Source organism: Mobula birostris, chromosome 8 (genome assembly GCF_030028105.1).
Source record: "Mobula birostris isolate sMobBir1 chromosome 8, sMobBir1.hap1, whole genome shotgun sequence".
NCBI classification, from domain to species: Eukaryota; Metazoa; Chordata; class Chondrichthyes; order Myliobatiformes; family Myliobatidae; genus Mobula; species Mobula birostris.
Window position 1 is genome coordinate 4608771 of NC_092377.1, and position 12058 is coordinate 4620828.

The 12058-nt window shown below is 43.2% G+C and overlaps 1 protein-coding gene across 1 annotated transcript in view; it reads left to right on the forward strand.

The window, feature by feature from the left end:
• LOC140201978 (uncharacterized) overlaps positions 1-12058 on the forward strand; it is a 127470-nt gene that overhangs the window by 85409 nt on the left and 30003 nt on the right. The window lies entirely within an intron of this gene.

Genomic DNA, 12058 nt, shown 5'->3' on the forward strand with positions numbered 1-12058 from the left:
AGCATCATATGGTACTATTCTTACCCATGGATGTAATTGAACATTTGGCCCCCAATTCCAAACCTTAGTCCAAAAGCCTGGATCACTCAGTATTTCATTTGCCTTACCAGCATGAGTTTTAATAACCTTAGTGTGTTCATTCCATTGATGGATGATCTCCCTTGCCTCCTCCACAACACGTGTCCAGTCTGCAGTTAAGTGAGGAATTGGTGGCAACTCAGTAACAACATAGTCCCACAGATACTCATCTGTATCAGTGCATTGGATCTTGAAGTTCTCCTTCAATACTGTGTATAATACAAATTTGACTCCTCCATTTCTATGTCCGTTGAGAAGATATGTTTTTTTGCTCACTGAGTGTTTTCCAAGCCATGATATCACTGTTGACATGTTTGTCCGCTGTTCTGGCTCTGGAACAAGATTGACCATGGCCCCAGTCATGGTTAATTCCATTGCAACAAAATACATTATTCTCTTCATGTTGAATTAAACCTGTAACACACAAGGGTAATGTCTGCTCTTATTTCCAGTTTAAATCTTAAATTATTTTAAGTCCATTTTTGTTTTTCTAGACCATCTGATCTGGACTCTCAATTGTTTTTGGATTCAAGGCATCCATTTTTCCTCACCCAATTTTGTTTCAGGATAGGATGAACAAGCACTGGCATATTTTCTTCCTCTTTGATTTTTTGACAAAGCTCCCCTGGTTCTCAGGATGAGGGAACTGAAAATCACCCCCGTGATAGGACCTGCCCCATCTTCTTGGAACAGTTGTTCCATCCGCAAATCTCCCAAATCAAGGCTATCATGTGCATCAATTGTTACGTGCCAATGGTGTTAACATTCCTGTTAACCCCATATCAACCAGCTTCAGCTTTTGTCTGGAGAAGTCAGTACTTTGTACACTGATGGACTTGTTTTGTCTACAATTTCATAGGACCCTGCGAACCTTAGATTTTAAAATAAGGTGGGTTGGTTTATTCTAATTATCACTCTTTCTATGGGACTGACTTTTGAGTCAAAATAGGCTTTACTCCGTTGCTACTTCTTTCCTATTCGGTGGGTTACCACATAATTGGCCGCCTTCACTGTCTCTACCAATTGTGGTACCCATTTTACTGACATAATCCCATCTTTCCCAACAGGAATTAGAAAAGGTGAGTCAAAAGGGTAGTGTTATGGTAGTCATGGGAGATTTTAACATGCAGGTAGATTGGGAAAATTAGGCTAGTAATAGATCTCAAGAGAATGAGTTTGTTGAAGGCCTAAGAGATAGCTGTTTAGAGCAGTTTGTTGTTAAGCTTACTAGGGGATCAGCTATACTGGTTTGTGTGTTATGTAATGAACCGGAGGTGATTAGGGAGCTTTCAAAAATCTTTGGAGTCTGGCATGTTGCCTAAGGACTGGAAAATTGCAAATGTTGCTCTTCTTTTAAGAAAGGAGGACGGCAGCAGAAAAGAAATTATAGACCAGTTAGCCTGACCTCAGTGGCTGGGAAGGTGTTGGAGTCAATTGTTAAGGATGAGGTGATGGAGTACTTGGTGACACAGGACAAGATAATACAAAGTCAGCATAGTTTCCTTCAGGGAAAATCCTGCCTGACGAACCTGTTGGAATTCTTTGAGGAGATTACAAGTATAATAGATAAAGGGGATGCAGTGAATGTTGTATATTTGGACTTTCAGATGGCCTTTGACAAGATGCCACACATGAGGTTGCTTACCAAGCTCAGAGCCCATGGTATTACAGGAAAGTTACTAACATGGGCAAAGCGCTGGCTGATTGGTAGGAGGCAGCAAGTAGGAATAAAATGATCCTCTTCTGGTTGGCGGCCAATGACTAGTGGTGTTCTTCAGGGGTTGCTGTTGGGACCACTTTTTTTATGCTGTATGTAAATAATCTAGATGATGGAATAGATGGCTTTTTTGCCAAGTTTGCAGATGATATGAAGATTGTTGGAGGGGCAGGTAGTGTTGAGGAAACAAGTAAGATGTATGAGGACTTAGACAGATAAGGAAAATGGGCAAGAAAGTGGCAAATGAAATACAGTGTTGGAAAATGCATGGTCATGCACTTTGGTGGTAGAAATAAATGTGCGGACTATTTTCTAAACAGGGAGAAAATACTGGAATCTGAGATGCAGAGGGACTTGGGAGCCCTTGTGTAGAACACCCTGAAGGTTAGCTTGTAGGTTGAGTCGGTGGTGAGGAAGGCAAATGCCATGTTAGCATTCGTTTCCAGAGGTCTAGAATACAAGAGCAAGGATGTGATGCTGAGGTTTTATAAGGCACTGGGGAGGCCTCACCTTGAGCATTGAGAACAATTTTTGGCCCCTTATCTCAGAAAAGATGTGCTGGCATTGGAGAAGGTCCAGAAGAGGTTCACAAGGATGATTCCAGGAATGAAAGGATTATCATATGAGGAACGTTTGATGGCCCTGGGTCAGTACTCGCTGGAATTCAGAAGGACGTGGGGGGGGGGGTGGGATCTCACTGAAACCTTTTGCCACCCAATTTTGCCAATTTGTGGCTGCCACTCCTGCCCAAATAAAGCACCTTGCTTCACCAATTTGTCGGCCTTTCTATTTCTCTCAGGAGAGAATGTTGAAAGGCCTAGACAGAGTAGATGTGGAAAGGCTGTTTCCCATGGTGGGAAGACAAGAGGGCATAACCTCAGAATAGAGGGGCACCCTTTTAAAACAGAGATGCGGATAAATTTCTTTTGCAAAAGAGTGATGAATTTGTGGAATTTGTGGAATTTGTTGTGGAGGCCAGGTCAATGGTTATATTTGAGGCAGAGATTGACAGTCTCTTGATTGGACATGGCGTCAAAGGTTACGGGGAGAAAGCCAGGAACTGGGGTTGAGGAGGAGATAGAAAAAAAGGATCAGCTACGATTGAATAGCAGACCAGACCTGATGGGCCAAGATGGCCTAATTCTGTTCCTATGTCTTATGGTCTTGTGGTCTATGGTTTCAGGATCTGACAAATCTAATCCTATCAGCTCCTCTATTCATCTTATGTCCATTCTGGTTATGAGCTTATAAGGGGCATAACCTGTAGAAGATGGCACTGTATTCCTTTATTATCATCAGTACATAGGGCAAAACTTCCTGTTGTTGCTATGATGTTCCATGTTGTTGCACCATTTTTGCAATAATTTTTTATAGTGTTTGATTCATCGCCTCCACAATTCCATGAGACTGTGGTCTATAGAGTATATGAAATCTCTGCTTGATCACTTAAAGTATCATGACACCCTGCATTATCTGGTCTGTGAAATGTGTGCCTTGATCCGATTTGATACTATGGGGTAATCCCTAGTGAGTGAATATCCTTTCCAATAAGATTTTTGCAGTGGCCTTTGCTGTGTTTGTCTTAACCAGGAAAGCTACCACCTACTTTGTAAAGGTATCTATTACTACCAGAATATATTTGTATCCTCCTGGGGTGAGTGGTAAAGGACCAACATAATCTATCTGCAAATTAGTCCCAGGCCCTTCCATTGTCTGGTGTGTTGAAAGGCTCCTTTCTTTACATTTCTATTAAGATTATATTGTTTACAAATCAAACAATTTTTGAGATAATGCTCCACGTCATCCTTTATCTTTGGCCACCAGCACACTTCCTTGATCTTTTCCAGGCTGGATTCACACCCCTGGTGTCCCCATGGTACCATTGGATCACTTGGTTTCTTCCTCCCTCTGGAACCACAAGCTTTCCTTCATGTAGGAAAACTCCATCTTTGACATCCTTGTGCTCTTTGTATATTTCAGACCCTGCACATATAATCAATTTTTAAAATTCTTTATCTTTCTTCTGTTGTTTCTGTTGTTGTTTCTTTCTGCTGTTAAATCCATAACCTTAATGTATTCTTCCTTCTGCCTCCCAATCTCACCAATCTGTGGCTGCCATTCCTGCCCAAATGAAGCACCTTGCTTCACCAATTCGTCAGCCTTTCTATTTCCCTCAGGAGATAATTTAGAGTGGGCTTTCTTTTCCCTTTGCATCTTCAAATATGTATTGTAATAAAGCAGCAGATGCTTCCTGTCAGCTGAAACAAACCCACAGAGGCAAATGTTCTGTAAGGCTGTTACAGACGTACATACTGTCAGAGTGTATGACTGACCCTGGCGGAAAATGTTCTGTGTGGCTAACCACATATGCTACACTGCCAATTCTGTTGCCTGTGCAATCATAGAAGAAGAAGAAGAAAGCCCTTAACTCCGAGTGGAATCATCGGGACGCCGTCATGATGGCGTTTTTTTTTAGCAGGCTTTCTTATTTTTACGAAGCCGAGTTGCCAGCTCTTGTTTCATTACGTGTGCTTTTTTAAGGTTTACGTTTAGTCCCAATGCAAATAATAATTGCAACAGTTCTGTCAATAGCTGATAATGTTCCTGCTTGGTTTCAGTCTGCAGGAGTAGATCTACATATTGTACCAAGCACTTGGGTTTTGAAAACCATTTTAAACCTTCAAATAAGCGTTGGTGAAATATAGATGGGGAATTATAGAACTCCTGTGGTAGGACAGTCCATGTATACTATTGTTCCTGAAAGGTTAATGCAAACTTGTATTGACACTTTCTTTCTAGTGGGATTGACTAAAGTCCATTATTCATGTCACAAACTGTGATTCATAAAAACATAGAAACATAGAAAATAGGTGCAGGAGTAGGCCATTTGGCCCTTCGAGCCTGCACCGCCATTCAGTATGATCATGGCTGATCATCCAACTCAGAACCCTGTACCAGCCTTCCCTCCATACCCCCTGATCCCTTTAGCCACAAGGGCCATATCTAACTCCCTCTTAAATACAGCCAATGAACTGGCCTCAACTGTTTCCTGTGGCAGAGAATTCCACAGATTCACCACTCTCTGTGTGAAGAAGTTTTTCCTAATCTCGGTCCTAAAAGGCTTCCCCTTTATCCTCAAACTGTGACCCATTGTGATTCATTGTGCTCTTTCATTCTGTTTGACCGCTGTACCCGGCAAGTTGCTACAGTTAGGGCTGTTAACGGGGTTCCTTCATTCAGCTCTCGATAGTCTATTGTCAACCTCCAACTACCATCTGGTTTCCTCACTGGCCATATGGGTGAGTTATTAGTGGAGGCAATTGGCCTCAGTACCCCTTGTTGTACTAAATTCTGTTTTATTGTGCAGATGGTAGCACTATATCCCGTTGGTAGCGTGTCGGTGGGAGTTCCTCGGGAAATGGTGCTTTGTAATTATTGTAACCGTATCTCGTAGCTTCATCTGCTAAATCATTCCAATCAGTGTCTCCATATTCACCTTCCTCTCCTTTTTCAGATCCAAAAGCACATTTTATTCCTCACTGTGCAGCAAGTTGGTCCTGCAGCTTTTGAATGTGCTTTAAACACTTTGCATGATCACCACTGTTACTCTTCCTTTCCTGTGCTGATTTCTGAATCACATTCAAAGCCGTCTTTAAATCACTGCACTGTTTCCTTAATCCTTCCACTTCATCCTTCACTTGTTCGGCTGCTTCCTCCAGTTTACTCTTGTCTGTAAGTAATTTCTCACACTTCAACTGAAATGGTTCGTGTGCATCAAGCCCATACCTCTCTGACCCTGTAAATCAGTAACCCTTTCTCGATAGGTTTCTACCTCCTTCTGGAGCCTTTTGCAGACATCCCACCCTGCAAGAACTCATTTCAGGGAGGTAGTATCATCAATTTGCGAGAGACTCCCGGAAGTTCTGGGAGAGGTGGGATGTGTGCATTAGAGTAGCTCCTTAGCAGCTAGCCAGGTAGTTTAAATAATGTTAGCTATATTAATGAATGAATGACACCTGTTAAACTCACCTCAACATACCTTTTACATTTTAACCCACCATGGGCAAAGAAAAGTCACTGTTGCAAACAGTGCAGTGAGAAACACTGTCATGATTTTTGACCCCTATTAGGCAGGGGTACACTTTAGTGTCGTCTGGGGTGACGTACGTTTTATATTTTCTTTTTTTGGAACACTCCGCCACTCTGACTTTTTTTGGAACTCTCTCGCTTGTGGTCTTGCTTTCGCTCGCTCTCTTTCGCGCTCGCTCTCTCTCGCTTGTGGCCACTCTCACTCGCGCTCGCTCTCGGGCTTGCTTTCTCACTTTTGCTCTCTCACTCGCGCTTGCTTTCTCGCTCTTACTCTCGCTCGCTCTCTCTCGCGCTTGCTTTCTCGCTCTCTCTCGAGCACTCTCTCTCAGAAAAATTGATTTCTGTGATATTGTATATAATTTGTGGGCATCAGGGAGCCACTATTAATATGCAGGAGACTCCCGGAACTTCCGGGAGAGGTGGGATGTCTGCTTTTGTGTTCTCCGTTTAACCTCTCTTGCTCGGCTTCTGCTTTATGCTGATATTCTACAATTTCCTGTTGTAACCTCCCTCATGTGGCTTCTGCTTTTTGCCGATATTCTAGGATTTCCTGTTGATACCTATCTCGTTCGGCTTCAGCTTTTTGCCGCTATCCCAGGATTTCCTATTGTAACCTCTCTCGCTTCGCTTCAGCTTTTTGCCAACATTCATTTTCCGAGTCTAATCTGTGCTGTTTCGCTTTAGCATTTTGTTGTAATTCTATCAAATCCTCAATTAAACACCCAGCTGCTACTGTTCTTTTGTAATTGTTTAAACTTCCTGCTCGACAGCTTCCCTTGGGCGATTTTCCACAGATCATCACCAGCAGTTTTCCCTTCACAGCCAGGGTGACCCACAAACTCCTCGTACTGTGGCCACTTCCCCAACACGTATTTCTGGAGGTATCCCCTCCAAACAAAACAATCCAAGTCCTTTGGACTTGCAGAATTTCCTGAATTCATCATCCTGGGTTTGTAACCACTAACTGCCTAGCCCCAGATCAATATAACTCACCCACGAGATCCGACTCAAGTCTCCCTCTGAACAAAAAGATTTATCCTCGAACCCACCCAGGGATGTCAATTCTGTTACAGAAATCACCCTTTGTAATAATGATCAGTGAGGCACAGGGAATCTGTAGTTACTGACAAGTAACTTTTATTATTTCAACTACAAAGCTCATGGGTTCACACTTTTATCTACCTGTGCTGCCTACTAGAACCCCTGACACTCCATGAACAGTCAACGAAGAGGAAAGGTATTACTCGGGAAAGGAGTCTCCGTTGACCAGGCGTTCCTCATGGTCCTGATCTCCACCTGTCCGTAGGGTCCTCCTTATCTGAGATGGTTGGTCTCTGGCTCCTCGAGAGTTATCGCCCCTGAGTCTTATACTGTTCCTCATCAATTGAATCATTGGACCTCCATCCCACTGGCTCAAGTTCACGTAACCTACCTGGGTCACTTTCTTACCGGTCATTGTACAGAACTACAACCAACGTCGTTTCATGGTTCTGCCCATCCCAGCCTTTACATTCTGGCTGGTCCAAACCAGTTAAATGAGGCAACCCAGGCAGAGCCTAACGAGATTACAGGTTGCTTCTTTGGTAGGTCTGGCATTTTACATAACAAGTAGCTACTCCTCTGAGAATAGTCTCAGGTTTATTGCTCTGATTAGACTGTCCAGAATCAAGAATCGGTTCAGAGTCCACACCCTTTACAGAAAGAGTGGCTACTTGTTTGAGAATAGTCTCAGGTTCAGCAGATCATTTCCTGAAACTTCCCATGTCCACATTCAGTTGTTCTGATTAGATTATCCAAGAGCAAGGATCAGTTCAGAGTCCATAAAAATGGGGGAAACAAAGACAACTGGTTTGTCTGCTTCCCCTGTCCTTGATCAGTCAGTAGTTTCTTCCTTCAGTTAGTCCTGACGAAGGGTCTTGGCCTGAAACATCGACTGTACCACTTCCCAGAGATGCTGCCTGGCCTGCTGTGTTCATCAGCAACTTTGATGTGTAACAACCTTATGTTTCTTGCAACGGTGCGATCCCGAGGACGTTCCAGTTCATGTGCAGTATCCACCTATCGTTGAGCCAATTCTGAGTTCACTTCACTTTGCATCAGTCTTCACTGTGAAAGACACTAGCAGTGAAGGGTGTGAGAGAAGAGAAGTCAGTGTAGTTACTATAAGAGGGGAGAAGACGCTCAAAAAGATGAAAGTCATAAGTCATCTGAACCAGATGAACCAGGGTTCTGAACCTGGGCCAGGGTACTGAAAGCAGTAGCACTGAAGATTATGGAGGCATTAATAATGATCTTTCAAAAATCATTGAACTCTGGCATGGTTTCAGAGGACTGGAAAATTGCAAATCTCACTCCAGTCATTCAGAAAGGAGGAAAGCAGCAGAAACGAAATTATAGACCAGTTAGCCTGACCTCAGTGGTTGGGAAGATATTGGAATCAATTCTTAAGGATGAGCTTATGGACTACTTGGTGACACAGGACAAGATAGGACTCAGTCAGCATGGTTTCTTCAGGGAAAATTTTGCCCAACAAGCCTGTTGGAATTCTTGAAGGAGATTACAAGTAGGATAGATAAAGGGAATACAGTGGCTGTTGTATATTTGGTCTTTCAGAAGGCTTTTGACAAGGTGCCATACATGAGGCTGCTTACCAAGCTAAGAGCCCATTGTATTACAGGAAAGTTACTAACATGGTTAGAGAATTGACTGATTGGTAGGAGACAGCGAGTGGGAATAAAAGGGTCCTTTCCTGGTTGGCTGCCAGTAACTAGTGGTGTTCGGCAGGGGTTGGTGATAGGACTGCTACTTTTTATACTGTGTATCAATGACTTAGATGATGGAATAAATGGCTTTGTTGTCATGTTTACAGATGATGCGAAGATTGGTGGAAGGGCAGGTAGTGCTGAGGAAAGAGGTAGACTGCAGGAGGACTTAGACAGATTAGGAGAATGGGCAAGAAAGTAGGAGGTAAATACAATGTTGGAAATACATGGTCATGCACTTCGATAGTAGAAATATATATGCAGACCATTTTTTAAATAGGGAGAAAATCCAAAAATCTGAACAGCAAAGGGACTTAGGAGTCCTTATGCAGAACACCCTAAAAGTCAGTGGTGAGGAAGGCAAATGCAGTGTTAGCATTCATTTCAAGAGGTCGAGAATACAAGGGCAAGGACATGATGCTGAGGCATTATAAGGCATTGGTGAGACCTCACCTTGAGTATTGTTAACAGTTTTGGGTTCCTTGTCTAAGAAAAGATGTGCTGGTATTGGAGACAGTTCAGAGGAGGTGCATAAGGATGATTCCAGAAATAGTAGTCATAGTCATAGTCATAGTCATAGTCATACTTTATTGATCCCGGGGGAAATTGGTTTTCATTATAGTTGCACCATAAATAATAAATAGTAATAGAACCACAAATAGTTAAATAGTAATGTGTAAATTATGCCAGTACATTATGAAATAAGTCCAGGACCAGCCTATCGGCTCAGGGTGTCTGACTCTCCAAGGGAAGAGTTGTAAAGTTTGATGGCCACAGGCAGGAATGACTTCCTATGACGCTCTGTGCTGCATTTCGGTGGAATGAGTCTCTGGCTGAATGTACTCCTGTGCCCAACCAGTGCATTATGTAGTGGATGGGAGACATTGACCAAGATGGTATGCAACTTAGACAGCATCCTTTTTTCAGACACCACCGTGAAAGAGTCCAGTTCCATCCCTACAACATCACTGGCCTTACAAATGAGTTTGTTGATTCTGTTGGTGTCTGCTACCCTCAGCCTGCTGCCCCAGCACACAACAACAAACATGATAGCACTGGCCACCACAGACTCGTAGAACATCCTCAGCATCGTCCGGCAGATGTTAAAGGACCTCAGTCTCCTCAGGAAATAGAGACGGCTCTGACCCTTCTTGTAGACAGCCTCAATGTTCTTAGATCAGTCCAGTTTATTGTCAATTCGTATCCCCAGGTATTTGTAATCCTCCACCATGTCCACACTGGCCCCCTGGATGGAAACAGGGGTCACCGGTACCTTAGCTCTCCTCAGGTCTACTACCAGCTCCTTAGTCTTTTTCACATTAAGCTGCAGATAATTCTACTCATACCATGTGACAAAGTTTCCTACCGTAGCCCTGTACTCAGCCTCATCTCCCTTGCTGATGCATCCAACTATGGCAGAGTCATCCGAAAACTTCTGAAGTTGACAGGACTCTGTGCAGTAGTTGAAGTCCGAGATGTAAATGGTGAAGAGAAAGGGAGACAAGACAGTCCCCTGTGGAGCCCCAGTGCTGCTGGTCACTCTGTCGGACACCCAGTGTTGCAAGCACACGTACTGTGGTCTGCCAGTCAGGTAATCAAGAATCCATGACACCAGGGAAGCATCCACCTGCATCACCTGCAATGAAAGGGTTATCATATGAGGAATGTTTGATAGCCCTCGGTCTGTAGTCACTTGAATTTAGAAAGATAAAGGGGCAGCTCACTGAGACATTTTGAATGTTGAAAGGCCTAGACATGGTAAACTTGGATAAGATATTTCCCATGGTTGGAGATTTTAGGACAAGAGGGCACAAACTCAGGATTGAAGAGCATCCATTTAAAGCAGAGATGCGGAGAAATTTCTTTAGCCAGAAGGTGGAATACTTGTCGAATTCATTACCACAAGCAGCTGTGAATGCCAGGTCGTTGGGTGTATTTAGGGCAGAGCTTGATAAATTCTTGATTGGACACGGCATCAAAGGTTATGAGGAGAAGGTAGAGAATGGGGCTGAGGAGGGGAAAAAGTATCAACCATGATTAGAACAGACTCAATGGGCCAAATGGCTTAATTCTGCTCCCATGTCTTATGGTCTTATGGAATTGGCTCTATAGCTGTTAGTTAGCAGTGAATTCCACAGTGTTATCACTCCCTTGATATAAAGAAGTTTCTATTCATCTCTGTTCTAAAGGAACATCCTTCTTTTCTGAGGCTGTGCACCCTGGTCCTTGACTCCCCGATTATAGAAAACATTATTGCAACGTCCACCATTCCTAGGCCTTTTAGTATTCGTAGTTTACAATGAGATTCTCCTTCATTTTTCTATAATACTGTGAATTCAGGCCCAGAACCATCAAATGCTCCACATACGTTAATCTTTTCTCCTGGGATTATTCTCTTGAACCACCTCTCCAATTCCAGCACATCTTTTCAAAGATAAGGGTTGAAAACTGCTCACTATATCCCAAGAGTAGTTTTATCCATGTCCGGTACAGCCTCAGCATTGCACCCCTTCACCAAGTAAGGTGTGCAGTTCTAGTCACCGATCAAAAGTTTGAAAGAGTTAGAGAAAATTTACATAGTTCGTGCCAGGACTTCAGGACCTGAGTTATCGGGAAACGTTGAATAGGCTAGGAGCATAGAAGATTGAGGGGAGATTTGATAGAGGTACACAAAATTATGAGGAGCATTGATAGGGTAAGTGTAAGCAGGTGTTTTTCCACTGAGGTTAGGTGAGACGAGAACTTGAGGTCATGGTCAAGGTGAAAGGTGAAATATTTAAAGGGAAACTGAAAAGAAACTCCTTCTCTCAGGGGATGCTGTGAGTGTGGAATGAGCTGCCCATGAACTGGTGGATATGGGTTCAATTGCAACATTTAGAGAAGTTTGGATAGGTACATCAACATGACAGGTGTGGAGGGCTGTGGTCTGAGTGCAGATAGATGGGACTTGGCAGAAAAACAGGTTGGCACAAACTAGAGGGGCTGAAGGGCCAGTCATGTTACAGATATTTAAAATTTTAGCTAGATCATATGATGTAGTTCATAGAGTTCCTGTTGTAGTAAGGATGTGGAGACTGTGGAAAGACTGCAGACGAGGTTCACTGGGATGCTGCCTGGATTAGAGGGAATGAAATTCAAGAAATTCAATGAAATTGAAGGGAAAGCTTGGGCAATCTCGGATTGTTCTCCGTTGTAGCAGAAATGTCAAGCAGCAGACATGGTTTTAAGGTTTGAGCAGGGCGATGTGAGTTTACTGCTTGTTTCTCACCAACTATCAGTGACAAAATCACTCCTTTTTGAACACAAGCAGACGCCACTGAGGCTATTTAAAAACTATTCGCTCGAAGCATGGTGTTGTCTGTAACGGCCTTGCAAAGGTACATGACCAACGCTATTTACAAACTGTTCAGCA